The following is a 9,074-nucleotide window of genomic DNA, read 5'->3' as shown; positions in this document are numbered from 1 at the left end:
TTTCTTGCATTCAGCCTCTGCTAGTTAGGATTTCTTCAACGTCACCATTTTTCTCAAGGTGTAACTCCCTCTGAGTCCTGCATTTATGCAAGGTTTTGCTGTTCTGGATCTATTACTGCTCAGATCTAAAGCTTGGTCTGCTCTCCACACCCACCACTCCCCAAAAGCTGCTTCCCTGTAAGGAAATGCTAGTCAGTATTTCTCTAAAGATGACCTCAAGCTATGGAGTGCTTCTTGGCCTAGTTCTTATTTACCTTCAAAGGCTGGGGTTCCTCCTGATTTTCTAAATCAGGTGATTCTCTTTATTTTCTATTTCATTGCTATAAGGAGATTTTATATATATAGATATCTCCCTGGTATTCTCAAAGGATTACACACACACACACACACACACACACACACACACACACACGCACACACACACATAATCATACCTGGTATCCATGGGGGATTGGCCAGGACCTATTGCAGATACCAAAATCCAAGGATGCTCAAGTCTCTTATATAAAATGGCATAGTATTTGCATATAACCTAGGTATATCTTCCTGTATGCTTCAACTCATCTCTAGATTACTTCTAATATATGATGCAATGTAAATACTATGTAAATAGTTGTCATACTTACCATTTTCTTTAATTTGTATTATTTTTATTGTTGCATTATTATTATTTTTTCAAATATTTTTGATCTGTGGTCGGTTGAATCTGCAGATGTGGAATCTGTGGATATGGAGGACTGACTGTATACATGCATGTGTTTAGCACGTTAAAATATTTTTTAGCTAGAGGGTTTTTGGATATTCAAATTGTTGACTCATCTTTATACATATTTATTATCTTCTCTAATTGTATTAATATCTTTGTATTTTTCCTTTGCATCATGATTATTATCCGTTTTTCTTTTATGACAGCAATTTAATTTTGTGCCTTCTGTTTCCTATTTCTTACTCCTTGTAATATTTTTATTAATTCTTGGATGGTATTGTTTTGGCCCTCAATTTGTTTTCTTAGTTCTGAAAGATCTATTTTAATTTCCATCTATTGATTTATCAACTTGCCTTTCAATTCTTGTTTTATTGAACTCATGGTCTTATGAGAAGGAGCACTCATGAGAAATAGTCTTCTGCTTTTTGAGTTGTGTTTTCTTCTAAAATATGTTCTTAAACTATCTTTTGCATGCTTCATTCTTGCCTTTCTTTTTGTTTATGGTGGTGTGTTTTCACGGTTACCATCCTGTTACTTTGGTCCTGTCAAATGTGGACAGCCATAACCACACACTCTATATTCTGTGAGAAACTTCTCTACAAGTATTTTTGTTCTATCTACTTCTCTGTGACCTGAGAGCCTGGACCAGGCACAATTGCTCTCCTAACTCACTGTGGGGTCCTGAAGCCCTTGCTTTTAGCTGAGAAATTATCTCCCCAGTTTTACTCTTATCTTCTCAGTGGCTGTTTCCACCACTCTCTCTCTCTCCCACTCCCCACCCAAAGAGAAAGAGGAAAAGAAAATGCCACTTCTCTCCAGAAAGGGGAGGAGGGCTCTGAGTAGACTTGTCATGATTCTGTTGACTCACCAGAGCCACATGTAGGAGGCAAGTATGCTGTGCTCCATCACCTTCGGAGCTATTTTTTCCTCCGTCATCACTTCTTGAATTCTTATGTCATTAGATTATGCCCTTGTCTGACTCCTACTAGCAAATTTTTCTGGTTTGTTCCTTTATTTTTTTACTATTTTTGTCATTTCCTTAGGAGTTAAGGGAGAAAGCTTCTGTGGTCCTACTTCATTTTGCCACCTCAACCCAGATGCATCTGTTTTCTTTCGTCCAGAATTCTCTCAAACTTTCCATTCGCCGTAGGACACCATTCTTGTTTCCTAGCACTTTTGTAATTTCATTCCTTAAACATGCACAGACACCACAGACACACACATATCTTTTCTGACTTTTCCATGACATGTTGAGGGAAAGGAGCTGGGAAGGGGAACATGTCTTGGTCTTCAACTTGAACCCAAAGCCCCTTTGACTTTTGTTGAGAATTGAAATGTTAAAGGATCATAGAGGAAAGCTCTTGGCACTGTTATGGAAGACACTGTCCATTGGGTTATTCATTGGCCTCACATGGACACCCTCAGGACAAATCCCTCTCAGGGCTAAGAGAATTTGTCTACTGATATCCTGCAATCCTTCCTTGTACTAGTCAAGTAGACACTAATGTAGTCTATGCTTCTTTCTTTTCTTTGGATGCCAAGAAATTAATGCAGGAAGGTGGAAGCAGCTTCCTGCATTCTAAGTGTTTGGTTCCATTTGTTCCTTACTCCCTTTGTTACTAGGATTCTATCTTTTACGCCTTTTTTCAGGGGAGGCAATCATCATTTGCAACCATCAATCAATCTGAAAATATGTGATATATGAAGAATATTTCCCCTTTTTAAGTGGTCACACCTTCCACAGTACCTAATATGTCATGTCCCTCAGTATTTATTGAATAAGGTAGCACACAGGGCAGAAAAAGATAAAATACTCTACTTTGTGGGTGCCTGCAGTTTTTTCTTTATTAGCGATACTTAATTTTAATCATGTGACAATAAAGACCTTGATAAAAATCTCTAGAATGAATAGAAATTAAAAGACCTGGTTTGAGTCCACTCTTTGTAACAATGACTGAGCAATCTTGGGCAATTACCTCTCCAATCCGAATCTTACTTTCTTTGTCTATATTTCATTCATTCATTCATTCACTCATTCAGCAAACCTTTCTGAACACCTATTCTATCCCATATATCATCTTGGGCCCCGGATATAAAGGAACATGCAGTTCTTGCCCTCAAAAAATCCAGTTTGTCTGTTGTCAAAGTGAGTGCTAAGGTCAATCCCAGCTTTAAAACTCTATAATAATTTAGTGCCCCTTGGTGTATTTTATCCTCATAACAATATTTTGAGTTTCTACTTTAAAGATGAGGAAACCAAGTCCCAGACAGGTTAAATACCTTGGCCAGAGTCCTTCAACTCCAAGTCCAGTCATCCAGTACTCTATGCCCTAGTGGTTCGTAAACCAAGAACTGGGGTGCTGCCATCTATTTGAACCCTGCTCATGGTTCCAAGCACGAGGCTGGGCACCCAGAAGAGGCTGAGCGTTTGCTTGCTATTGAAGCAAAGGTTTTTATGAACTCACCAACAGAAAGGATTGCTTGAGTCTATCTTCCTGGTGTGGTTCATAGGACTTGAGAAATGCAAACACATTTCCTTTTACAGACTATATGCAGAGAGGCAAAAATTTCTCCTTAAACAGCTGTCTTTGAGAAGAGAAGTGGAAACCAAAGCACAGAGGAGCAGCCCCCCAGCCACGCTCCTTTGCTGCAGACAGGCATCGGCATCTGGGCTGTGCCAGAACACAGATCTGTCACCGTGTGGTCTTCACAGCAGAGCAGGCCCCAGATCCATCTTTTCCATGATCAAAACATAGGTCACCTCCCTTCCACCCTGTCTGAACATGTAGCTCCCCACACGAAAACAGGCGGCATCAATGAAACACTCTACAAAACACCTTTCCGCACAGACACTCATGAGAATGAGGTGCCCTAGTGACCGAAGCTGCTTCCTGTGAGGCCCGCCCTCTCCCAGGGCATGCAGTTGCTTGCCTGGCCTGGGCAGTCCGGCCCCCTTGGCAGGAGGGCAAATCCTGGAGGCTTTGAGGTCCCTCCTTTAGTCTTCCCCTAACAACAGCTGCTCTGACTGGCCCTCTACAGTGTACGAAGCCCTTTGTAAATATTCCCTTACATGACACTCCCCAGAGACCTTGTGCACTGGGTATTATGCTCATCTTACAGGAAAGGAAAAGCGGGTGGGAAGAGGGAGGGTCACTGGCTGGAGAAAATGTAGTTAGCAAAGGTCAAAGCCAGACCCTGAATGAATGTCGCAGGCCCCTTCTGCTCTCCTATGGTCCCCAACATCCTGTGATTGTGCTGGGGACAGTCCTTGCACTTTGAGGACTCACCACGAACCCTCAGGAACCACCACTGAACTACTCTGCCTGTCCTGCTTTCACTTGCCCTGGTGTCTGCTGTGTCCCCAGCAGAGTCAGATGGAGAACAGCAACAACCTCAGGTGGGTCACTCCAACCCCCTGGTTCCAGGCTCATTATGTTGCCTACCACAAGTTGGAACCCAGAAACTAATTATTTTTCCTCCCAACACTAAGTCTTTTAGAAACAGTCCCAGCTAAATATAACAAGGATGCCCTTTGGCACATCCTGCCAATCTTGCGGGTGATTCATAGACCCTCACTCAAGGTGCCCAGGGATACAGTAGGTACCATGCAGTTAAAAATATCCACAGTGCATGAAGGTGGCACAGATGGATTTAATGAGCTCACCTGCTCCTCCAAAGGCTTGCAGTCGTGTGGGCTGAGCCTGGGGGTGGGCAGATGAATGCTGAACTTTCTCTGGGCGTCGGGCCTGGATATCCAACTGACAGATTCACCAGAGTCCTCTCAAATGCCCACTCAGCTGGCCCAACAGAAACACAAGAGAGTGTTGGGGTTGGTAAGTGGCCCCAGAGGCACTGCCCTAGGTTGGGTTCCCCAGAAATGGAGCCTGAGGCAAGGACTGACTGGGGCGCTGCTCCCAGGTAGAACCAGTAAGGGGCAGAGGAGGTGAAGATGGGGCAGGAAGAAGCTGGGCACACATACAGGCTCAGCTGAAGTCTAGCTCATCCTGATCGCACGGGGCACTCAGAAGCAGAGGTTGTTCCACCTGGAGGGAAGGCCTTCGTCCTTTAGGCCCCCATGTCAGTCATCACTGGCTGTGGGCTGTCCCCAGAGGAGGACATAACCTTCCAGGTTTTTCGGGGTGAAGTGGCTCTCTTCACCAAGGACCAGTCTCAGGAGAAGGGAACAGCTGTGCACGGTTAGCAGCCAACGCACAACACACCTGGGGGAAGGTGCCCTCGCCAGGTGAAGAGGTGCTGGTGGGACACAAACTGCATCTACTGCCACCACCATGTCTTACGTGTCTTGAAGGCCAAAGTGGCCAAAGCATCTGAAGTCAATTCACCAGTTCGTAACAAAACACTATTTTCTATCCAGCCCAAGGGCAGGAGAAGGCCAAATATGATACCAACATCTTCATCTTGCTTTACATCGGGTTTTTCCATGCATGGGGCAATCCCAATGACTCAGGAAGAAGCAAAACCATAAACATAACTGACTCCTTCTTCCCCCTTCCACGTTCAGCTCCCACTGTCCGCACCCCCTCTCACAGAGGCGCGTGCCCAAGACTGCTCACTTGCCCCACGTTCAGCACCACAGCCGCTGCTGACTTCTCCCACCGCGGGACTGACGGCAGTACCCATATGCCACCATCTGTTCACAGTGAGAAGGAGCCCATGAGCCAACATTGTCCCGAGTGTAATTTACGTTACTGCATTTAGCTAGTGGAGCGCATGTGTATCAGCGAAGACACGTTAAGGGAGAATCATATTCTACAGAACAAGGAGTCTATAGAGGTCTGGCAGTCAATTCCAACTACCGCCAAGTGCTGCACCTGGCTCCAAAGCCAGACCAACTCTGGGGGTACATACCCCTCCTCTGAGTCCCTCACAACCCCATTCTGAAACTCTATTACTCATGGAATAAATCATAAAAACAGGAGAGGAATAACTAAAGGGGGAAAAGGTACTAAAATACATACATAGCAGAAAATACGGACAGCTACTTCAGCCTTCGTGTCTGCCCACCACGTTCACAAAGCCTTAGTGACATGTTTGTGACATTCTTCCTCTAAAACCTAGTCCATGTCCCCTTTCCCTTTAGGGGCACCTCAGGTGGACAGAGTTTTTGATCCAGTGGGGTGAGGAATATGAGTCCCTGGTGGTCCTGCTTGGATGGGACTATTGAAGTCTTCCATCAGCATTTAAAAAAACTAAACAGAACGCCAGTCCTGGCACAACCAGGTGTTACCTCCCTGTGGTGTGGGCGGAATTGCTTGCAGCCCTTGTTATACAACAGCACCTGTCACGGCAGCCTACCGCCAGCCCTCTTAAGCCTGTTCATCAAGCGGCATGAAGGTATTGAGATGGACAGGTGGCAGCGTCAGTTTGCAGTACAATGAAACTATTCTTTTGTCTCCTCTCTTGGGCATTAGCCCCTGAAGCCAGCGGAACCTAGAGTTGCAGAAATAATGTATCAGTCAGGGTCCCAGCAGGAAACCAAATTCAACGCATTTGATTTAAATGAAGAGATTTTACTGAGGGACCACTAAGAGGCTTGGGCAGGCTGAAGGGGACTAACAAAGGATATAGAGGCACCCAGAGACCAAGGAAGAGCAGGAAGCTGTTGTCCCCTCTAGGCTTGCAGGGTTAAGGGGAGGAAATAGTGTTACCTGAGGCCAGGGAAGGTGGAGCTGAGGTGAAACCTCCCAGCAGCAGCCATAGGTATAGAAAAAGTAGCCCCTGACAAAGACGCAACTCCAAAGCAGAAAGAGCATGGAGAAGAAATACTCCGCTCTCTCTCTTCTGCACTCTGCTCGCCTGCTGTGTGGTCCACTGGCTGACCCACGGAAGCTAGCCAGCATGGCGGCCCAAGCAAGACAGTCTGCAGGCTACAGCAGGACAGAGACGCGGGAGAGTGGGCGTGGGGGAACGAGTACAGAATAACCAATACAAATAGGAAGTAAAGCATTTGCAAGTGCTCATGTGTAATAGTGACAGATACCATCCCTCTTCTGCCTGCTGGTTCCCCAGACTGGTGTATCCTGCCTGTGGGAAACCCTGCGCCATATATGTATACTGGCTTCTAGTTCAAAGCATGAACTCATTCTGTAGGACAGGACTCCCCCCTCACACAGGGTTTTCTCTCAGTGAATGCTTTTTTTTTTTTGAGACAGAGTCTCACTCTGTTGCCCGGGCTAGAGTGCCATGGCGTCAGCCTAGCTCGCAGCAACCTCAAACTCCTGGGCTCAAGCGATCCTTCTGCCTCAGCCTCCTGAGTAGCTGGGACTATAGGCATGCACCACTGTGCCCGGCTAATTTTTTCTATATATATTTTTAGTTGTCCAGCTAATTTCTTTCTATTTTTTTTGTAGAGATGGGGTCTCACTCTTGCTCAGGCTGGTCTAGAACTCTTGAGATCAAACGATCCACCCGCCTAGGTCTCCAAGAGTGCTAGGATTAGGCTCAGTGAATGCTTTTACTGAGACTATTAAACATTCAAACCTTCTGCAAGACCAACGAATGCCATATTTTTTCATCTCATTTCCTCACTTCTCTCTAAAATAAGTTCTTGCTGAGATGCAATGTGGTGTGTGATATTGCAGTGGTGAAATACAGCATTCAGTAAGTCTACTGGAGATGTTACTGGAAGAAATATGGCAGCCATGGATGGCAAAGTCAAATCCAGAGTGGGTTATTATTACCTGAGGACCAATCATTTCCCCCTTCAAGATGGAAGAAGACCATTACAAACAATTTTCTTTCAGGCAACTGGCCATTCTCCTGAACTAGGTGCCACAGAGGTGTTCAGCAACACTCTTTGCACTGGCAAATGGGGAAACAGTAATAGCAGATCAGCTTGGTGAGGGAAGTCTTTATTATTGAGCCCATGCATAATTTCTGTATGTGCCACTATAGCCACTTTTTTCAAGAGGCCAGTGGGGTGGCAGAGGTGATTGGTACCCGTGGTCAGATTGCCCATCTCATTTTTGAAAACCTACTCCACAGAAGGACTCTTTTTTGTGAATGTTCACATGAGACACATATAATCACATGCTTTGTACCCCCGCTAAGAAGCCTGTTCACATACCTCTTCCACAAATTTCCTTTATGCCAATCCTCCAATATTGTCCCTTCCAAATTTCTGACTAATTAGCCAAACTGTTTGCCATAACCCATGAATCATGATAGATCCATTCCTGTGGCCATCGTTCCTTCCAGAAAAAGTAGATAACTCGAAGTTCTTCCCTCTTTGGGGGGTTTTCAAAGCCAGCTCTGAATGAGTCTATAGAATTGCAGAAAATACAAAACTGTCTGTAAGCTACACCTGACCACCTTTCTCCTCCTTAGTGGTCATGGGAACTCCCTATAGGCCATAGGTATGGGTTGAAGGAGACGTGGCAATTCAAATAGGTACCCCAGAGAATGTGAGCATCCTACTCAGGCAACTCATCAGTGGCTTCAGAACTGCTCACACCCCGTCCCGTGTGTACTACTTCTACTTTGCCTGATTTTATGGCTTGGTATATTAGATAATACCCAGTTATTCCTGGCAAGTTCAGATCTTATGGGCACTTGGTGTCCTTCGTTCACACATTCAGTCTATACTAAAGTGCAGAAGTAAGCCAAGAGTTGTTTCTTAAAAAGAAAATAGTTATTGGTGAAGAAGATTTGCTTCTTCTCTTAAACCCTTGGGGATTGCTCTGTAATCATCATGTTGGTGCCTGCTGTATGCTTCACATAGGCTCCCAGTCTGCCAGAGAGAGTGTGAGCACTGAAGGGCCTTCTGGGTCATTGGCTCCAAGAGGTAGAGTATCTTCCACCACAGCCCGGACCGACTGGAAAGCTGATTCTCACCCTAGACCCTACTCAAAGCTGGTAGCCTTTTGAGTAACTTGGTTAGTAAGTTGGAGCAACACATCCCATTGTAATATATACTACCTCCTAAACACAAAGAAGTCCAATGAGTATCATGCCTTTTTCTTAGCATTGGGTACAACTACTTGTCTTTCACTTTAAAGGAGTTATTACATTATTTCCCAGATTACTCTATCCCCAGAAACTTCACCAACGAGATAGGTGAAGTATTTTCATGGGATTTATTTCTCACCTTCTGGCTCCATGTGACTTTCTGAGACCCCTAGAATGCCTGCTACTTCCTGCTGTTTGGATCCTGTAAACATAATATCATCAACATAGCATATGATGTCTTGTGCGATGAGGAAATGAGCAAGATCCTTGAAGAGTAAATTTTGGCCCAGAGAGAGAGTTGTCACCGCCCCAGGTTGACATGGTGAGGGCGCACTGCTGTTCCCGTCACGTGAAAAACTGCTTCCAGTGTTACTCTGCTTGTTGGGACAGAGAAACAATT

The sequence above is a fragment of the Propithecus coquereli genome, unplaced genomic scaffold, assembly GCF_000956105.1.
Source record: "Propithecus coquereli isolate 6110/MARCELLA unplaced genomic scaffold, Pcoq_1.0 Scaffold1, whole genome shotgun sequence".
Classification (NCBI taxonomy): Eukaryota; Metazoa; Chordata; class Mammalia; order Primates; family Indriidae; genus Propithecus; species Propithecus coquereli.
Note: the sequence above shows the minus strand (reverse complement) of the source record.